The 21,888-nt window shown below is 43.8% G+C and overlaps 1 protein-coding gene across 2 annotated transcripts in view; it reads right to left on the bottom strand.

Moving 5' to 3' along the window:
- The window catches only part of BTBD10 (BTB domain containing 10), a 215,346-nt gene extending 193,758 nt beyond the window's left edge, over positions 1–21,588 (bottom strand). The window contains exon 1 of one of the 2 annotated variants that reach the window (XM_078680908.1): positions 21,441–21,588. The gene's annotated coding sequence lies outside the window, so the exon portion shown is untranslated. The remainder of the gene's footprint in view (positions 1–21,440) is intronic. The other variant, XM_078680909.1, reaches the window with a different exon arrangement.
- Positions 21,589–21,888: the final 300 nt, after the last annotated feature.

Below are 21,888 nucleotides of genomic sequence, written 5' to 3'. Positions count from 1 at the left end.
CCCGGTCAATTCCCTTTTGATCTCTCCATGTTCATGGTCAGATCACTCACTAATCACCTTTTCCCTATCCCCTGTTCCATCACTCAAGCCCACTTCTGCTAGGAATGTCTGGGCGCGGTCATGGAATCGGGTCGACATCAAAGCTCTATCAAATCTCCTCTCTTCCTCTAGCCCTGATCTGACCGCGTTGCCTTCCTCTGGGCAGGCAGAAGCTATTACCAACTGGCTCCGGGTCGGGTGCGATGCCATTGCTCCTCTAAAACGCATCACAACCAAACGCCCCAAAGATGCAAACCGCTGGTTCTCAGACGACCTAAAGATCAAAAAACTCACTCTCCGCCAAGCAGAACGACAATGGAGACGGAACTACTGCCCTACTGCTAAAAACCATTATACTGAACTCCTCACTCAATACAAAAAAGCCATACTTGACACAAAGAAAAACTACTTCTCCTCTAAAATCCAACTCGCGGAGAATCGGCCAAGAGAAATTTTCTCTATCATCCAGGATCTTGCCTTCTCTGATAGAGCGTCACTTAAACCATCACCCTCTCAAACATTATGTGACTCGCTTAACCATTTTTTTCTGGACAAAATCAATAAGATCAAAGATAAAATTTCTTCTCCATCCCAGACCTTCATTGACCCCCCGCCGTCCTCCAGCTATTGCCCATCTGGACTCAATCCCCCCCCTCTCGACCGACTCATTTCTTTCAATTCTCCCGCTGGTCAAGTCTGGCTCCCCACGGGACCCTTGCCCCGCCTTCATCTTAAAGCAGATTTTCACTTACTGCCCCTCTCCGCCTTTAGTGCTTCTAAACAGCTCGCTGGCTCAGGGCATTGTTACCCCGGTACTTAAATCGGCAGTGATCGTTCCGATCCTAAAAAAAACCGGCGCGGATCCCTCCGATCCAGCTAACTTCCGCCCGATCTCCCTTTTGCCTTACCTGGCTAAGGTATTAGAACGGCATGTGGCAAAAACCCTGAGCGAGTTCGTGGAAAGCCATGGTGTGCTGGCCCCAAGACAGGCCGGATTCCGCCCGGCCCACTCAACTGAGTCGGTGATAACATCGGTTTTGGACAATCTCCGACAAGGAATGGATACCAATCAACACCAGGCCTTGATCCTTCTAGACCTCTCCGCCGCATTCGACACGGTGGATCATACCATCTTACTTTCACGTGTCGAAGCGGCGGGAATCAGAGGAACAGCCCTACTATGGTTATCCTCCTTTTTGAGCGGCCGGACTCAAGCGGTTCGTCTGGGAGAGTTCTCTGCGGAACTCAAACCCATTCACTGTGGTGTCCCCCAGGGTTCTTCTCTATCTCCCCTTTTATTTAACCTCTACATTGCCCCCCTTATTTTTGCTTTACAGCAGCGGGAGGTCTCTGTGTATAACTACGCAGACGATCTCCAGCTCATTTTTTCCCTCTCCTCTACCCCGGAGTCTATGTCCAATGTTCAGTCCACTATGACCTTCATCCAGGACTGGATGAACTTCAACCACCTGAAGCTCAACCCCGATAAAACGGAGTTGGTGTTGACAGGTGGTTGTTCCAGTCCCTGGACCCCCTCCTTCTGGCCCCCTTCACTAGGTTCCCCCCCCACTCCTGTATCCTCTGCTAAAACCCTTGGATTCAAAATCAACAACGAACTCTCTTTGCATTCTCAAGTTGCTGCTGTGGTTTCCTCAGCTTTTCTTTCACTCAGGACTATCCGCAGAGTCTCTCGATTTTTCGCCCCAGACGCGCTCAAACTAATTCTTCTAGCCATGATAACATCTCGCCTAGACTATGGCAATATTCTTTTTCATGGCATGCCCGACTACCTCATGAGACGTCTTCAGCTTGTTCAAAACCAGGCCGCTAGGCTGGTTTTTAACCTTTCTAAGTCACACCACGTAACCCCTCTTCTTTTTTCCCTGCACTGGCTCCCGGTCCGGCAACGAGTCTTATTCAAGCTCGGTTGCACCATTTTTAAAGCCCGGACAGGTTCTGCCCCTTCTTTCATTAACTTGGCCATTCAACCCTACACCCCCTCACGAGACCTTCGATCCTCTTTTCACCACCTCCTTCTGGTTCCCCGCTTCAAACGGAAGAAGTGGGGTGGTTCAAAATTTGCTACCACAGGTCCAGCCTTCTGGAACTCTCTCCCTTTGGCCCTCAGAACCTGTACCCAGTACCCCCAATTCCGTAGAGACCTCAAGACTCTCCTCTTCACCCAAGCCTTCTCATCCTGAATGTTCTCCTCTCTCCTCGGCCCGCGCCGCTGAGTAGCTGTTGCCAGTAAGCGCCAAGAAACCGCCAGGTGCACGAGCGCTATACAAATCCTTTCAAATTCAAATTCAAATACTCTACTCACTACTCTACTCACTACTCTACTCACTACTCTGCACTCACTACTCACTACTCTACTCACTACTCTGCACTCACTACTCACTACTCTACTCACTACTCTGCACTCACTACTCACTACTCTACACTCACTACTCACTACTCTGCACTCACTACTCACTACTCTACTCACTACTCACTACTCTACTCACTACTCTACTCACTACTCACTACTCTACTCACTACTCTGCACTCACTACTCACTACTCTACTCACTACTCTGCACTCACTACTCACTACTCTACTCACTACTCTGCACTCACTACTCACTACTCACTACTCACTACTCACTACTCACTACTCACTACTCACTACTCACTACTCACTACTCACTACTCACTACTCACTACTCACTACTCACTACTCACTACTCTACTCACTACTCTACTCACTACTCTACTCACTACTCTACTCACTACTCTACTCACTACTCTACTCACTACTCACTACTCACTACTCTACTCACTACTCTACTCACTACTCTACTCACTACTCTACTCACTACTCTACTCACTACTCTACTCACTACTCTACTCACTACTCTGCACTCACTACTCTGCACTCACTACTCTGCACTCACTACTCTGCACTCACTACTCACTACTCTGCACTCACTACTCACTACTCTGCACTCACTACTCACTACTCTGCACTCACTACTCACTACTCTGCACTCACTACTCACTACTCTGCACTCACTACTCACTACTCTGCACTCACTACTCACTACTCTGCCCTCACTACTCTGCCCTCACTACTCTGCCCTCACTACTCTGCCCTCACTACTCTGCCCTCACTACTCTGCCCTCACTACTCTGCCCTCACTACTCTGCCCTCACTACTCTGCCCTCACTACTCTGCCCTCACTACTCTGCCCTCACTACTCTGCCCTCACTACTCTGCCCTCACTACTCTGCCCTCACTACTCTGCCCTCACTACTCTGCCCTCACTACTCTGCACTCACTACTCTGCCCTCACTACTCTGCACTCACTACTCTGCACTCACTACTCTGCACTCACTACTCTGCACTCACTACTCTGCACTCACTACTCTGCACTCACTACTCTGCACTCACTACTCTGCACTCACTACTCTGCACTCACTACTCTGCACTCACTACTCTGCACTCACTACTCTGCACTCACTACTCTGCACTCACTACTCTGCACTCACTACTCTGCACTCACTACTCTGCACTCACTACTCTGCACTCACTACTCTGCACTCACTACTCTGCACTCACTACTCTGCACTCACTACTCTGCACTCACTACTCTGCACTCACTACTCTGCACTCACTACTCTGCACTCACTACTCTGCACTCACTACTCTGCACTCACTACTCTGCACTCACTACTCTGCACTCACTACTCTGCACTCACTACTCTGCACTCACTACTCTGCACTCACTACTCTGCACTCACTACTCTGCACTCACTACTCTGCACTCACTACTCTGCACTCACTACTCTGCACTCACTACTCTGCACTCACTACTCTGCACTCACTACTCTGCACTCACTACTCTGCACTCACACGGACAAACAGTTGTACGGCAACACTCTCCGTAGAAACCTTCTTTTAAACATAAATATATTTTATTTCATGTTAAGAAGTATATATAAATAAAACAAATATTGTTATTACAAAATATGTGAATAACTTTTAGTCAATGTAAGTATTTCTTTAAAAAACATTACATTATTTTAAATAAATTCTATACGTAAACTTTAAGATGCATGCAGAGGGGTGGGGGCAAACCTGAATTTGTCAATATTTGTGAAGCACAGCTTCGGCGTTTCCTCTGCACTGGGAGGGGTCAGAATTAAGGGTATGGAAAAAGTTTTGGTTTTTTTTTACACAGGCTACTTTTGCCAAGTGTCTGGATTCCGACATTCAAGTTGGAGAAGTTCCTCAGTTTAATTGCATCTTTGCCCGTGTAAATATGAGCCACAGGTCAAGATCATTTCCAACCTGATCGAAACAGCCAAGATGGAAATTGTACACAGAGCTTTTCTTTGCAGTTGTTTTTTAATGCACAAAAGCACATTAAGCAACTGCCTCTCCAAGTTTAGCTTCTGAGACACATTGTCCCATATTTATAAGGGAAAAGCATAAAAAATTCACAACATCGTAAAACTGCCAAGGTTTCCAAAGACGTTGGCTTCATGCAATGCCTGTTTCTGCAGCGAGTTCTGGATGTCTGCTACCAACGTGTAGCATTTCCAGTGTTCTCCCCACTCTCAATGTCCTTAAATTCTATTTTTTACTGAATGTCTTCGGTGAATGAAGTACCAAGTCGCCATTTTGAGAATCCAAACAGGACCCACTGCACACTTCTAATGAAAGTTAGAGCAAATCGGATGTCACATTGGACATTAAAGTTCGTTTTTATCAGAGGACATAAAAGTTCGTTTTCAGCATTCAAAAAAAAGGGACACCAATGTTCCGGCTCCTCTTTTATTCTTCAATAAGTGCCAGCCGACACGTGTTTCGTCGCCGGGAAACACCTTTTCCCGCGACTCATCAGGGCTGGGGAGGATACAAAATTACAGGATGGAGTACATGATGTTCAGAAGACAGCAATGATGCGTACTCATTTAATCATCCATGCGGTCGTGCCGTGTGGGTGAGAGATTATGGTCATGCAAATGGCAAGAGTGGCGGTTGCATGCTACACCCACCTACAGATCATTGTAAACGGATCCGAAAACTCGTGTATATGGAAGGTAGACGGACTGTGAATTTATAAGTGTTGAGTGAAAAACCAAAAGGTGGCTAATAGTGCATTCGCCAATGGACATGTGAAAACGGTGAGTGCAAGGTGCAGTGCACAAGCAAAATTTTACGGGATCAGTGCAATCTAAATAAAACGCACCGACCGGGGGTCAAGGACCCATCTATAATTTCAAAGGGTAGATGGTACGCATCCTACCTGTAGATGGTCTGTGTGGGACCAAAGGTCTGTAATGTCACAAAATGAAAGGAGACAGAGAACCATAAGATTGTGTACGTGTGTACTGTGACTTATTAAATAATAAATGCACACTCAGTAGTGGTTATGTACAAAACTCACCGCAGTGCCGGTGATAATTCCGTCCCGGCCCTGCTCGAGACCGGGTTCCTTTCAATAAAAAATTGGATTCTTGGAGTGAGAAGTCAGATTCCCCAATGAGTAATAAAGTAGCTAGAATAAATGAAATGCAACCGTTTAGGGTTGGCAGAAAGTAGGTAATGGGTACAAAAACCAACAAAATCTCTGCGAAAGGATTTCACCAATAATACATTATTTGAAGTTCCATAAGGCTCACCTTTGTTTCGTGGTGACACTTGTTAAAGTGGGGATCCAGTCGTTGATTCCGTCTAGACTACTAGTCCACATGTGTTGGATGCACACACTAGTGGTATCCTTATGCGTAACACCCTAAAGGATGAAGAAAAAGTCCACGTGACGAAACGGAAGTGGACAGATAAAAGATAAGGGCGGGGGAGAGGGGGAGAAAGGAAATAATTTGTAATTAAACCTTTGCCCAGTAATTAAACAAAATTAAAGATCTAAATGCCGATTCAAGCACATGGGCTGAAAGTTAGATCAACTTTTATGAAGGTCAATTAAGGGAGACTATATTAGGACCGAACGACAAAACGCGATCCCCCAATGTAATCGATCCTATGCAGGACTGTGGATCTTAGACGGGTCTACCTGTCTTGCTTGGGGGATCTCGAATGTACGGTGACCGGGGAGTAACCTGTTGTGTGTAACACGGTTAACTTTTCTATTCCCGCCCTAGTGGAAGAACGGTAAATACAGAATTCTTACCCGAAGTGCGGGATGCGGCGCCGGCAGAGTTAGAATGCTCAATGGCAGTTCCGGGTCCAGTCACGTGATCTGACGACCCGGAAGCGTATTAAGTACTAAGGCGTGAAGCCACCCGGATATGAGTGACTAGAGCGTCAACTTGTCCTCGGTAAATTGAAGTTGGATGCAAAAAAGCGAACAGGTTTAAAATGGCTAGTATGTCCACTCGTAATGTGGATTATACTATCAAGTGGTTGTGACATCCTGCGCTAGATAGCCACCAGTAGAGAGGGGAGCATGCAATAAGTAAAATAATAGAAAATTGAATATATAAAGCGCAGTGAATGTGCAAAACCCGGTGTTGCATACACTAATGTGGAGTGTCTGTCATGCAACATAACACAAAGGCTTGTTAACAATTTCATTAGATCACGTTTTGGTATACATAAACGGTAGACGTGCAAACTTATTTTTCTTTCTCAAGCAGTTTGACAAAATTAATGGAGCCATAAGAAGAAGATTCTGTCAGCGTTCGCAGTTGAGTAAAATCCTAAACTATGTACAATCATATATCTGGTTATAGTTTGACAGTAATTCATCAGTGGACAGATCCAAAATCCCATAAGGCAATTAGAAATCATATACAGCTGATAGTGACCGAGCCTCGGATAGCCTCTATTGCGGAGGAGTCCGAAACTCAGTGACCTCACGTACATTACATAGAGAGTTCATAAATTGCGTTGTGTGGGATCAAATCAGAATCACAGAACCTGTAAATAAGATGAAAGAACACAAGTTCATGTAGCAATGACAATACACAGGACATTATATATAATAATTGCTGTTTGTCTTAGTTCATGGGATTAATCACCAAGGAAATATTGCATCTCTTGGTCGAAATTTAATCCCTGATCAACCGATCGAAGACGAAGAATCCAAGTGGCCTCCTGTCGTCTAAGTTTGAGTTCTCTGTTGCCCCCTCTAACCCCTGAAGGGACAGTGTCAATTCCAAAGAAGGACACTTGTTTGTCGACACTCTGGTCACAGCATGCGGCCGCATGCAAAGCCACTGGGTATCTGGGGTCCTGTTTGTGGATAGCCCTAATGTGTTCCGCTATCCTCTCTTTCAGTGGGCGGATGGTGCTGCCTACATACATCTTCTTGCAGACACACTCAATAATGTAGACTACAAAACGTGTAGTGCAATTAATGTTGTCTTTGATGGTGTATCTATTACCTCTCGTGTCATAGAATTCTTTCGTTTTGTGCTTAGCCCAACGGCACATGGAGCAAAAGCCACATTTGAAAAAACCTGAATTCCTGGTTGTGAGCCAGTTAGATGTGGTTGGCCTGGGAGTAGTAGGACTAAGTCTGGTTCTCAGAGTCCTCCCTCTTCTGTATGTAATGTGTGGATTCTCCCCTATGTACTCTTGGATACTCTTGTCGCCTCTTAGAATTTTCCAATGTTTGGTGAGGCTCTTGCGCAGCAGTCTGTTATGGCTATTAAATTCAGTAATTAATCGAATTCTATTGGGGCTCGTTTCAGTGACTATATGCTTCTTCTTGAGTGTCTCTGCTCTGGTGATTTTCTTAACACGGGTGGTGGCCCTGTCAATGAGTTCATCAGAATAACCTCTTTTTCTGAAACGTGTTTGCATTTCTCTCAAATTCTGTTCAAATTCTATATCATTGCTACAATTCCTTCGTGCTCTCAAAAATTCCCCATATGGGATGGTGCTAATTTGGTGAGGAGGATGGGCACTCTGTGCATGTAAGATCGCGTTACAGGCAGTGCTTTTTCTGTACAGTCTGCTGTTAATCATGTTATCGGCAATATAAATTTCTAGGTCAAGGAATTCAACTTTTGACGTGCTGGAACTAATGGTGAAACTCATATCCCAAGTGTTATTGTTCAAATGTTTGTGGAAATCCATTAGAAGCTGTTGTGAGCCAGACCAGATCAAGAAACAATCGTCTATGTACCTCCCCCAGAAAACTATGGAATCAACAAAAGTCGCACCCTTGATGCCCCAGATGAGGTCTTTCTCGAGGGCGCCCATGAATAGATTCGCAAAGGAGGGCGAGAATTTAGAGCCCATGGCTACGCCTTTAATCTGTTTGTACCATGAATTATTGAACATAAATACATTGTTTTTCAGGAGGAGTTCCATCATAGTTGCCAGCATATTGGTATGCTGCCACATGGTGGCAGGTCTGTTGTGCAGTGCCTTAGTAACTGTTTCTAAACCAAGTTCTGGTTGGATGCTGGTGTAAAGTGCCACCACATCCAATGTTGCAAGAATGTTGCCTGGTTGCCACTGTAGATCAGAGAGTAGGCTTAGAATATGTTTGGTGTCTTGAATATAAGACGGAAGGTTGCGTACAAGGGGTCCCAAAAATAGATCAACATACTCTGCTAGTTTCTCAGTAGGTCCCCCTATACCAGATACGATGGGCCTCCCAGGAGGGAAAGGCAGATCTTTGTGTATCTTTGGTAAAGTGTATAAATAGGGGAAAGTAGGTTTAAAGACTTTTAGATAAAGAAATTCGTCTTCATTAAGTAGCCCCTCCTCTTTCCATTGGAGAAGGTGTCTATTAATTACCGTTGTGAGGGAAGCCATAGGGTTATGATCAAGTAGTTCATAGCATGTGTTGTCATTAAGTTGCCCAAGTATCTCATCTTGATAATCTTTCTTGTCCATTACCACAATGTTCCCCCCTTTGTCCGCCTCTCTGATAACGATGTCTTGGTCTTTGGTTAAGGTATTCAGAGCGGCACGTTCCCCTGATGTTAAATTGTCTCTGAATCTAAAGGTATGATGGTTTCTTGCTTTGTCCATTTTGTCTAAGTCTTCTAGAACTCTTTTATGAAAGTTGTCTATGGCATTCCCCCCTGGCAAAGTTGGGATCCATTTGGATTTGGACTTAAGTCCACTAGCAATGCTGTAATCGGACTCAATGTTCAGTTCTTCAAGTAATCTCTCCATGTCATAGGGAGTGTGTTCATCATCAGTTAAGGAGAGTAAAAGCTGAGTGGCATGCATATCATTAATCGTTAAAGCACTAGGGTCAAAATCAGTAGGAATGTTCTTGGATTGTTTATTAGACAGATTTCTATTGGAAAAATGTTTGAGTTTTAAATTCCGCACAAACTTAAACAGATCAATTTTGAGTTTACAAATGTCAGTGTAAGCGTATGGGTTAAAGTTTAAACCTTTGCTCAGAAGGGAGATGGAGGTAGGAGATAAAGGTTTGGAAGATAAATTAATCACTTGAACATCCCCTCCCTCATTTTCCACTATTTCGGGTTGTTCCCAGACTTGAGTTTCCTCCTGTATTCGTCTACGCTTCCCCCTTCTGCCCCTACGGGTTTTGGATTTTGTAAACGATTGCCTTTCCTGATCCGTTGTATCTCGCATAAAAAAGGTGTACTTTCGCTATCAGTTCTATTAGAGTCATCTTCGCTGACACTGATGGTACTGAGTGATGTATTACTTGAAGAGGCAGAACCTGCCTCTACCTCTACCCGTTTGTCTTTACCTTTTAATGTAGATTTCTTGATCATGAAATCATACTTCCTGTCATACGTAAAGATTCTGCCTTCTGCATAATCAGCCTCGTCTCTCTTTAACTGTCTTGCTTTGCGGTTCTTAATCTCATTTTGGTGTTTCAGTAGAATTTCATCCAATGTGGTGTAATTCTTTACTGTGGATTCAGGACGGTTCAAGTCCTTAATCTCCTGTTCAAGAGTGGCAATTTCAGCTTGGAGTTTCTTAACCTTGCGGTCAGAACTCTCAATTAAAATGTCCATGAGGGTGTAGGAGTTATTGGTGAGGGAATCTTCCCATTTAACTATGAGATCACCATCTAGGTCGTCATAAATAGGAAAGATTTGTGCCCTTAGACCCCTTGGTATACGTCTAAGTCTGACATATTGTTTCAAGGTGGTGCCATCCCACCATCTTGAATTCTCCTGTTTTTTTAATTTCTCCAATTTGACAAACTTGTCTCTGAGACCTTCTGGTTTAGTGACACTAGGTGTGCCGCTCGTGGCAGCTCTGTGTGTTGACATCCCCTAGGCCAGGTTGTCAAAGAGTTCCTCTGCTGCTTTGTCTCTGTTCATGATAAGGGATTGGAAGTCCCTGTCCCTAGTAGTGTGTAAGGTGACTGCGTGGCGGCCGCCCCCCTCCCAACAAAGATGTGAAAAATTAGAACAGGGTATTTAGCTGCTGAGGGAAATACTGGGCGCACAGCTCATTGGTAAATCGCAGTAGCTATGTTGAAGCAAAGGTGCAAATGGGTTAGAGGTAAGACCCTAGACCTCTCAAAGTAGTGTCAAAAAAACACAACGTGAACAATCCAAACAGGACCCACTGCACACTTCTAATGAAAGTTAGAGCAAATCGGATGTCACATTGGACATTAAAGTTCGTTTTTATCAGAGGACATAAAAGTTCGTTTTCAGCATTCAAAAAAAAGGGACACCAATGTTCCGGCTCCTCTTTTATTCTTCAATAAGTGCCAGCCGACACGTGTTTCGTCGCCGGGAAACACCTTTTCCCGCGACTCATCAGGGCTGGGGAGGATACAAAATTACAGGATGGAGTACATGATGTTCAGAAGACAGCAATGATGCGTACTCATTTAATCATCCATGCGGTCGTGCCGTGTGGGTGAGAGATTATGGTCATGCAAATGGCAAGAGTGGCGGTTGCATGCTACACCCACCTACAGATCATTGTAAACGGATCCGAAAACTCGTGTATATGGAAGGTAGACGGACTGTGAATTTATAAGTGTTGAGTGAAAAAACAAAAGGTGGCTAATAGTGCATTCGCCAATGGACATGTGAAAACGGTGAGTGCAAGGTGCAGTGCACAAGCAAAATTTTACGGGATCAGTGCAATCTAAATAAAACGCACCGACCGGGGGTCAAGGACCCATCTATAATTTCAAAGGGTAGATGGTACGCATCCTACCTGTAGATGGTCTGTGTGGGACCAAAGGTCTGTAATGTCACAAAATGAAAGGAGACAGAGAACCATAAGATTGTGTACGTGTGTACTGTGACTTATTAAATAATAAATGCACACTCAGTAACGTCAGGGGAACGTGCCGCTCTGAATACCTTAACCAAAGACCAAGACATCGTTATCAGAGAGGCGGACAAAGGGGGGAACATTGTGGTAATGGACAAGAAAGATTATCAAGATGAGATACTTGGGCAACTTAATGACAACACATGCTATGAACTACTTGATCATAACCCTATGGCTTCCCTCACAACGGTAATTAATAGACACCTTCTCCAATGGAAAGAGGAGGGGCTACTTAATGAAGACGAATTTCTTTATCTAAAAGTCTTTAAACCTACTTTCCCCTATTTATACACTTTACCAAAGATACACAAAGATCTGCCTTTCCCTCCTGGGAGGCCCATCGTATCTGGTATAGGGGGACCTACTGAGAAACTAGCAGAGTATGTTGATCTATTTTTGGGACCCCTTGTACGCAACCTTCCGTCTTATATTCAAGACACCAAACATATTCTAAGCCTACTCTCTGATCTACAGTGGCAACCAGGCAACATTCTTGCAACATTGGATGTGGTGGCACTTTACACCAGCATCCAACCAGAACTTGGTTTAGAAACAGTTACTAAGGCACTGCACAACAGACCTGCCACCATGTGGCAGCATACCAATATGCTGGCAACTATGATGGAACTCATTCTGAAAAACAATGTATTTATGTTCAATAATTCATGGTACAAACAGATTAAAGGCGTAGCCATGGGCTCTAAATTCTCGCCCTCCTTTGCGAATCTATTCATGGGCGCCCTCGAGAAAGACCTCATCTGGGGCATCAAGGGTGCGACTTTTGTTGATTCCATAGTTTTCTGGGGGAGGTACATAGACGATTGTTTCTTGATCTGGTCTGGCTCACAACAGCTTCTAATGGATTTCCACAAACATTTGAACAATAACACTTGGGATATGAGTTTCACCATTAGTTCCAGCACGTCAAAAGTTGAATTCCTTGACCTAGAAATTTATATTGCCGATAACATGATTAACAGCAGACTGTACAGAAAAAGCACTGCCTGTAACGCGATCTTACATGCACAGAGTGCCCATCCTCCTCACCAAATTAGCACCATCCCATATGGGGAATTTTTGAGAGCACGAAGGAATTGTAGCAATGATATAGAATTTGAACAGAATTTGAGAGAAATGCAAACACGTTTCAGAAAAAGAGGTTATTCTGATGAACTCATTGACAGGGCCACCACCCGTGTTAAGAAAATCACCAGAGCAGAGACACTCAAGAAGAAGCATATAGTCACTGAAACGAGCCCCAATAGAATTCGATTAATTACTGAATTTAATAGCCATAACAGACTGCTGCGCAAGAGCCTCACCAAACATTGGAAAATTCTAAGAGGCGACAAGAGTATCCAAGAGTACATAGGAGAGAATCCACACATTACATACAGAAGAGGGAGGACTCTGAGAACCAGACTTAGTCCTACTACTCCCAGGCCAACCACATCTAACTGGCTCACAACCAGGAATTCAGGTTTTTTCAAATGTGGCTTTTGCTCCATGTGCCGTTGGGCTAAGCACAAAACGAAAGAATTCTATGACACGAGAGGTAATAGATACACCATCAAAGACAACATTAATTGCACTACACGTTTTGTAGTCTACATTATTGAGTGTGTCTGCAAGAAGATGTATGTAGGCAGCACCATCCGCCCACTGAAAGAGAGGATAGCGGAACACATTAGGGCTATCCACAAACAGGACCCCAGATACCCAGTGGCTTTGCATGCGGCCGCATGCTGTGACCAGAGTGTCGACAAACAAGTGTCCTTCTTTGGAATTGACACTGTCCCTTCAGGGGTTAGAGGGGGCAACAGAGAACTCAAACTTAGACGACAGGAGGCCACTTGGATTCTTCGTCTTCGATCGGTTGATCAGGGATTAAATTTCGACCAAGAGATGCAATATTTCCTTGGTGATTAATCCCATGAACTAAGACAAACAGCAATTATTATATATAATGTCCTGTGTATTGTCATTGCTACATGAACTTGTGTTCTTTCATCTTATTTACAGGTTCTGTGATTCTGATTTGATCCCACACAACGCAATTTATGAACTCTCTATGTAATGTACGTGAGGTCACTGAGTTTCGGACTCCTCCGCAATAGAGGCTATCCGAGGCTCGGTCACTATCAGCTGTATATGATTTCTAATTGCCTTATGGGATTTTGGATCTGTCCACTGATGAATTACTGTCAAACTATAACCAGATATATGATTGTACATAGTTTAGGATTTTACTCAACTGCGAACGCTGACAGAATCTTCTTCTTATGGCTCCATTAATTTTGTCAAACTGCTTGAGAAAGAAAAATAAGTTTGCACGTCTACCGTTTATGTATACCAAAACGTGATCTAATGAAATTGTTAACAAGCCTTTGTGTTATGTTGCATGACAGACACTCCACATTAGTGTATGCAACACCGGGTTTTGCACATTCACTGCGCTTTATATATTCAATTTTCTATTATTTTACTTATTGCATGCTCCCCTCTCTACTGGTGGCTATCTAGCGCAGGATGTCACAACCACTTGATAGTATAATCCACATTACGAGTGGACATACTAGCCATTTTAAACCTGTTCGCTTTTTTGCATCCAACTTCAATTTACCGAGGACAAGTTGACGCTCTAGTCACTCATATCCGGGTGGCTTCACGCCTTAGTACTTAATACGCTTCCGGGTCGTCAGATCACGTGACTGGACCCGGAACTGCCATTGAGCATTCTAACTCTGCCGGCGCCGCATCCCGCACTTCGGGTAAGAATTCTGTATTTACCGTTCTTCCACTAGGGCGGGAATAGAAAAGTTAACCGTGTTACACACAACAGGTTACTCCCCGGTCACCGTACATTCGAGATCCCCCAAGCAAGACAGGTAGACCCGTCTAAGATCCACAGTCCTGCATAGGATCGATTACATTGGGGGATCGCGTTTTGTCGTTCGGTCCTAATATAGTCTCCCTTAATTGACCTTCATAAAAGTTGATCTAACTTTCAGCCCATGTGCTTGAATCGGCATTTAGATCTTTAATTTTGTTTAATTACTGGGCAAAGGTTTAATTACAAATTATTTCCTTTCTCCCCCTCTCCCCCGCCCTTATCTTTTATCTGTCCACTTCCGTTTCGTCACGTGGACTTTTTCTTCATCCTTTAGGGTGTTACGCATAAGGATACCACTAGTGTGTGCATCCAACACATGTGGACTAGTAGTCTAGACGGAATCAACGACTGGATCCCCACTTTAACAAGTGTCACCACGAAACAAAGGTGAGCCTTATGGAACTTCAAATAATGTATTATTGGTGAAATCCTTTCGCAGAGATTTTGTTGGTTTTTGTACCCATTACCTACTTTCTGCCAACCCTAAACGGTTGCATTTCATTTATTCTAGCTACTTTATTACTCATTGGGGAATCTGACTTCTCACTCCAAGAATCCAATTTTTTATTGAAAGGAACCCGGTCTCGAGCAGGGCCGGGACGGAATTATCACCGGCACTGCGGTGAGTTTTGTACATAACCACTACTGAGTGTGCATTTATTATTTAATAAGTCACAGTACACACGTACACAATCTTATGGTTCTCTGTCTCCTTTCATTTTGTGACATTACAGACCTTTGGTCCCACACAGACCATCTACAGGTAGGATGCGTACCATCTACCCTTTGAAATTATAGATGGGTCCTTGACCCCCGGTCGGTGCGTTTTATTTAGATTGCACTGATCCCGTAAAATTTTGCTTGTGCACTGCACCTTGCACTCACCGTTTTCACATGTCCATTGGCGAATGCACTATTAGCCACCTTTTGGTTTTTCACTCAACACTTATAAATTCACAGTCCGTCTACCTTCCATATACACGAGTTTTCGGATCCGTTTACAATGATCTGTAGGTGGGTGTAGCATGCAACCGCCACTCTTGCCATTTGCATGACCATAATCTCTCACCCACACGGCACGACCGCATGGATGATTAAATGAGTACGCATCATTGCTGTCTTCTGAACATCATGTACTCCATCCTGTAATTTTGTATCCTCCCCAGCCCTGATGAGTCGCGGGAAAAGGTGTTTCCCGGCGACGAAACACGTGTCGGCTGGCACTTATTGAAGAATAAAAGAGGAGCCGGAACATTGGTGTTCCTTTTTTTTTGAATGCTGAAAACAAACTTTTATGTCCTCTGATAAAAACGAACTTTAATGTCCAATGTGACATCCGATTTGCTCTAACTTTCATTAGAAGTGTGCAGTGGGTCCTGTTTGGATTGTTCACGTTGTGCTTTTTTGACACTACTTTGAGAGGTCTAGGGTCTTACCTCTAACCCATTTGCACCTTTGCTTCAACATAGCTACTGCGATTTACCAATGAGCTGTGCGCCCAGTATTTCCCTCAGCAGCTAAATACCCTGTTCTAATTTTTCACAAGCCATTTTGAGAATGAAAGCTTCGACACTCCTTAACACTATTCCATTGCCAGGAAGCCCATTAAGGAATTTCCATATGGTTCATGGCATCATCTCTCGTTGCTGACATACCATCGAAGCCCAGCATGCAGGGGCTGAAACATTTTGCACTAACAGTGTTAAGGCACTAGGATTGCGAAGGGTGCCGCGGGCAGAGAGCCGGAGCGTTAATGCACCACACTGCGCTGCAGAGTCGATAGGAACCCACTCTACATTCTGACCATTTCTCTACAGAGAACATGCCCATCCTCAAAGAAAACACGTGCACTTGTCAGTGGCCAGACGAGAACAAGACATGACCATCCAACTTGAGCACTGACATTCCAACAAGGTGCCGTGCCCCCCTGAGTGAGGATGGCTGCAGAGCTAACTTTGCCTATCGTGTTTCGACGCAATCACAAACTTTTTAATTCCATGGTGACCAATAACTGGAACTATACATGCCTGGCTATTGTAGGCTCACAAAGCTGAGACGGGTCGCCACTTATATAACTTGCCTTGAAATTCCAAGGGTCAGGGTGCCAGAACAGGAACAGTGATGGGCAAGTTCCTGGCATAGGAATTCTAGCAGACGAATTAGCTGACATTGTAACTTTGATGCTTAGATTTACTTACATACAAATTGTGACTATTATAGTCCCCGGCACAAGAATGTCGAGCACAATATGTAGTTGTCAACAGCGCTGTTGCGATGCAAAGCTCGAGTGATGACCACCCAGACAGGTAGGTTCAGAGGATCTCGGATGTTCCCTCCTTAGTTAGTGGCTATTCCATGATCGCTCCTGTGTTAGGAAGTATTTCTACTGAGCTTCGTCAATGGGACAGGTATTCTGAGGAGCTGATTGGTTGGCATCTGAATTCTATAGGACCATCAATGGAACAGGTATTCAGACGGCATATTGAAAAAGCGCCAGGATTGTGATGGGCGGGGGTAGAAGTACAGAAGCTCTCAAGATGTCCTGACAAAGCAGTTCAGATGGGAATGTTCTAATAGCACGGAAACCCACCAGAAGGGAATGTTTACCGGCTCAAATTTTGCCTGCGTGGCTTTTAATGGACTCATTCAGCACTATTGAGCTGTGTTCAGCCTCTTCCCTACTGAATTAACTAAAACATTTCACCGGCTTATCAGACCGCAAAAGTGGTCGATGTTCCCCAATCATTACGAGTGACCCTGCCTCGCGTGTGATTTTGCTTTTGAAAACCAAGGACAACGACTGTTGCAGGTTTATTTCCAAAGGTCAGAGCCATGATGAACAGGCGAGCTAATTATCTGAAATTCACCTCTTGGGAATTTAAGAATCACTGTATTGATTACCTCTTATATTGTTATCAATACAGTATTTGCACCCGTGACGAGAAGCCAGCTGGGGTGAGACCAAGTAGGATGCACTATTAACAGCGTTTAAACAAGACAAAAATAGTGCAGTGCAGCCAGCGTGCGAGGAAAAGAAGGAAATGGCGCCCTTTGGAAATGAGACTCTTCAGGAAACACAAGAACTACAGTGTGGACGAGCATGTATGAGTCATCTTCTGTGAGCCTCGCCTGCTGCCTCTCGTCATTTAACATTGAACGCGCTCACCGCTGTGAACGCGTTCGCATCATCTGGCTTGCATTACACGGGCACTCTGACAGCTCGTAACTAAGATTAATCACTCTGCCGTGCTCGTTCTCGCACACAAAATGCCACATCGGGCACGCGTAAATTACTTACAGCCTATCACTTCAAGGCTACTACATACACAGCACAGGGAAGACGAATCACTGACCAGATGACAGAAAACGCTAAGGAATGTGTGGAATTCCTCTCACCAAGGCCCTAGGAGATACTTCTTTTTTTTCTCCTTTAACATTAGTTCTCGAAACTCCTCCCAGTTTCACTGGGGAGGAGTCCGAGCCCTAAAAATGTAATATACTGTATTTAGTGCCCATATGCAATGTACTACATTGGGAAAACTACTAAAGGAGTGAGAAAGCGGATTATCCAACATCAATCACTGATTTGTTGCAAAGTGCTGAATGCTCCACTTGTTGAATACTATGTAAACGTTGCATACTTCCAATGCAATGAAATGGTTCGTCCTGTAAATGGTAAAATGCTTACGGCGTAGGATGTGATGTGGATTGCTTGCTCACAATAACAGTGAACCGATGGATCCAGTTCTACAGTGAATATGGGTCTAAATCAACATGAGGAATGGCATACAAAGGCGACACTATAATCATAGTTTATATGCCAGATCTCTGGTATGTGTTACTTTTTCTGGTTCAGAGTAGTGCCATTGGTAATTACTTTTTTGCAACCTTTAATCCCTTAATTTTGCGAATGTGTGGTTGTGCTAGCCCTGTATACTTGTGATGCCTTCACACACACAGGCTTCGGAATTTAGATGTAGATCTGGGCAACTTTAACTGGCACGTGATTTTGTTCTTTCAAATGGCACGCAACTTTGATCTTATGATCGATTCTTTGTTGCAAGGTCCATTATTGGACGTACGCATTCTTTTAAATGGTAGTATGCCACTCCTAATGGAACTTATGATAAGTTCTGTCATCGAGTAGCACATTATAAGAGTTGCAATGCATCGCAAATGTTAGACACTTTAAGGATTGACAACAGATGCACCACTCCACTTTTGTATTTTGGGTTCTTTAGGCTTCATACTTTATTACGCTTTAGCCTTTTCAAAATGGCCCCCCTATTTTACTTAAATATACATGACCATACCGAGCAGTTTTTTTTTTTTTAGTTCATAACGTTAATGTTGTCACTGACATTCACCGAATCTAATGTTACTTTAACCTTCGGTTTGGTTTTTCAGTGAAATATTATGGGTTTTATCCTAAAATCAAAAACAGATCTTTATACCACAACTAACTATGTTTTCAGTGAAGTTTTAAGGTTTTTAAACAAAGTAATATTTTATTAATATACATACAGCCAACCTCACATAGCTCATGGGCAAACCCCCCACCCCCACATGCATCTAACCTCGTACAGCCTTTGGCCATGCACAGCAGTGGGTTGGCAACAGGGCCTGGCATGCAGCCAGCTCTGAGGCTACCCCACCCAGTTCCAGCACTATGTCATACTATTAAAGTGGAAGGGGTGGGGCTACGCTAACAGAGCTTGTAGGCGATTTGGCACCTTTGCATACTCAGCAGCAATTACAATGAAGAACCGTGGACTCTGCACTCAGACCAGTAGACAACACTTAAGAACCCACTCATCTTAGACAGTTACTACAGAACAGATTGCACACCAATAATTAACAATGCAGTCACCCCCATCAAAGATTTCGGATAGTTTTTTAAAACGTACAATTTTAAACAAAACACTGTCCATCAGCCTGGAAAATGGCTGGAACATTGTTGCATACTACTAACATGGAAGGGGCAGGGATAAACAGGTGGAGCATCTATGTGTTTTTTTTGTTGTTTTTTTTAAGGGGAGAGTGGCCGCTCAGCCAACCTCTACACCTTAAAATGGCACTGGGAAAAAAAGTGCAGGGAGGGAAACCAATCAAAAGTCTGCTCCCATCTGGTGGGAGCATTCTTAAAGCTCCCTCCAGCAGAGAGCAAGCTATGTTTGCTCCTGTTTGGCAGGCGTTTCAAAAATGCTCCCGCCAGGTAGGAGCAAACAAACGTTTACCTGTCTGCATAGGTATGGGCAAAGAAACTACTGTGTCCCGGGGGTGATCTTCGCAGGACACTGTTTGTGAGTCGGCCCATGGGGATGGGTTTCTTGGGGCCATTAATGGTGCAAAGAGAGGTGCTGCGTGACCCACTTCCCTTTCTGCTGAAATGTTCAGCCCTGGGGTGGGCTACGACACCCCTTAATTAAAGATTTCAATGCCTTCTATTAATCAAAAAAGGTCAATATTGGCAGCTGTTAAATTTCTCTTGAACGAAGCTTATCCTGAAACAATTGCTAGCCTCGTACAGTTCCTGAACAGAGCGGATAAAAAAATCCTAGCCTTTGTTCCAGGCCCCCTCGAGCGTGTCTGCCCTATTGTAAACCGTTGAATACAAAAAAATGGGGATATGCAGCAAAAAGTTGATCAGCAACTCCACATAGTTATTACAGGGGGCTTCCAAACGGATCAGCCTTTCTACTCAAAACAGCAATACAAACTGTCCGACAGTTCAAAGGACCATAACTCTTAAAGACTCTCCATTGTCTGGTATTTAAAATTGTGGTCTTCTGAATAATGCCCAAAAGCACCTCGAGCGGAACATATGATACTCTTACCACATGAAGCTATGTAGTTGGACATTGATTGATATGGTATACATTTCACAGTGTTTAATACAAATATGTATTTAAGTCAATGAATTCTTTTTGATAGTGTCTTTAAGTGAATCTTGGATGGTAATATAGTTTGGACACTTGCCCAGAAGCTACATCTTCAGAGAGTGACACATACTCAATAGGGGAATAATAAAACCTGGTCTTTAAGTAATCGAATAGTGAATCAAAATCTGTAGTCTTTAAAACTACTTTACTAAGACATTCAAGTCCATTAAAGTCTGAAGTGAAAAATACCAAGAAGTGTACAAGCATAAGTGTTTTGAATGGAAAATTTGCACTAATAAACAACATGTTGTGCAGAGCAGTCAATGCGTAGAAGGTATAATATAAAGTGAGTTCATTACATAATATCAATAAAATAACAAAACGACCCGAGATTCATTGTCACTTCTGCTTGTCACTCATGGTCTACCATCATGCATCAAGAATTAAAAACAAAGCATAAACCTTTGGAATTAAAAGGGAGAGACGAAGGTTTTCATTTAGTGGGTGAATTGCATAATGTTAAACTAGAAAACAATGAACCAATACGGACTTCCCTGGTTCACCAAACTGTCTGATCCTAGGCAAATGTTTTACAAAGCCTCCTTTTTCTTTATCAGAAGGCAGCTTCCAATAAATGAGTTCAGGGAGTGCCCTGCACAAAAATAATCGGATGTATTACGGTGAAACGCTTCTGAATCTTGAAGAAATACATATTTTAAATTGCATATGATTATCACATTTTGACGTTCTGTTTGCTGCATTATTTAGATGCCAACTATCCCGTAGGACTTGGCTAGAGCACAGGCTCTTAGAGCATAACCAGAACCTTGGCTCGCCCACTTTTAGCACATCCTGGTTTTGAAGCTTTCTTATAGCAAGAGAACGACACTAGCGCGGATTGATCGATTTGCCCCACTGAATGTTAAGCCAAGGCAGAGAACAGAGACTTACTCCGGATTTCTGAAGTCGGCAGATCTAGCCGCCACTCAGATGATATCCTTGAATTAAAAATACTTCTTAACATGTCTATCAACTATTTTTGTTTTTACTATGTAAGGACGTTTCAGGCTTCCTGAATCGTGGCTGTGAGGCTACGAATGAAGGGAGAGCGTATCAGTGCAGATAGACGTCGTTCGCTTGAAAGAACGCTCCCGCTCCTAACCACCCAACACAGCTGGAAAAATGTCAAAGACCTCTGTTCTTTACACACAAAAATTACATGTAGATTCATCAGTCTCAAAAGAGATACATATATGAACTATAGATTGAGAGCTCGCGTGGCATCAAACCTAATATCTGTAAGAGCTACCAGTCAGACGAGGTGTTTTACTATCATGCGCGTTTACGGTTACCACCTGCCCTTTACTTACACGGGTCAGCAGTAAATTCAGCCTCATGCCCGACCGACGTCCACAGCCGATCTATCACGGATGTCATTTGTCTATAAATGTAACACTTCCGGGTTACATAGCGACCAATCCCACGCCTGAACATATTCTGCGAGCCACCCGGAAGTGTGCGGTACTGCTAGTATGCACCGTGACCTGTGGTTGGAGAAATTGAGGAAAACTAACCCAATCCTAGTGCGCCATACAGAATTCTAAAAATGTTGGTTGGCTGTGGAGCCGACGATTGGCTTTCTCCGATCTCTTTCCTTGACTAGGCTGTTGCTGCACAATTTGGAGAGAGTTGGTGTTTAGGTACGGTACAACTACAGGTGACTACTGGTTTCTGGCAGGATAGATTAGGCTGCTGTTCGATTATCTGGTTAGGAAGGAAGAAAGTGGTGTACGTGATCGGCAGACCAAATAGCAAGAC

The sequence above is a fragment of the Lissotriton helveticus genome, chromosome 3_1 (assembly GCF_964261635.1).
Source record: "Lissotriton helveticus chromosome 3_1, aLisHel1.1, whole genome shotgun sequence".
NCBI lineage: Eukaryota > Metazoa > Chordata > Amphibia > Caudata > Salamandridae > Lissotriton > Lissotriton helveticus.
This window is presented reverse-complemented; position numbering and strand designations above follow the sequence as displayed.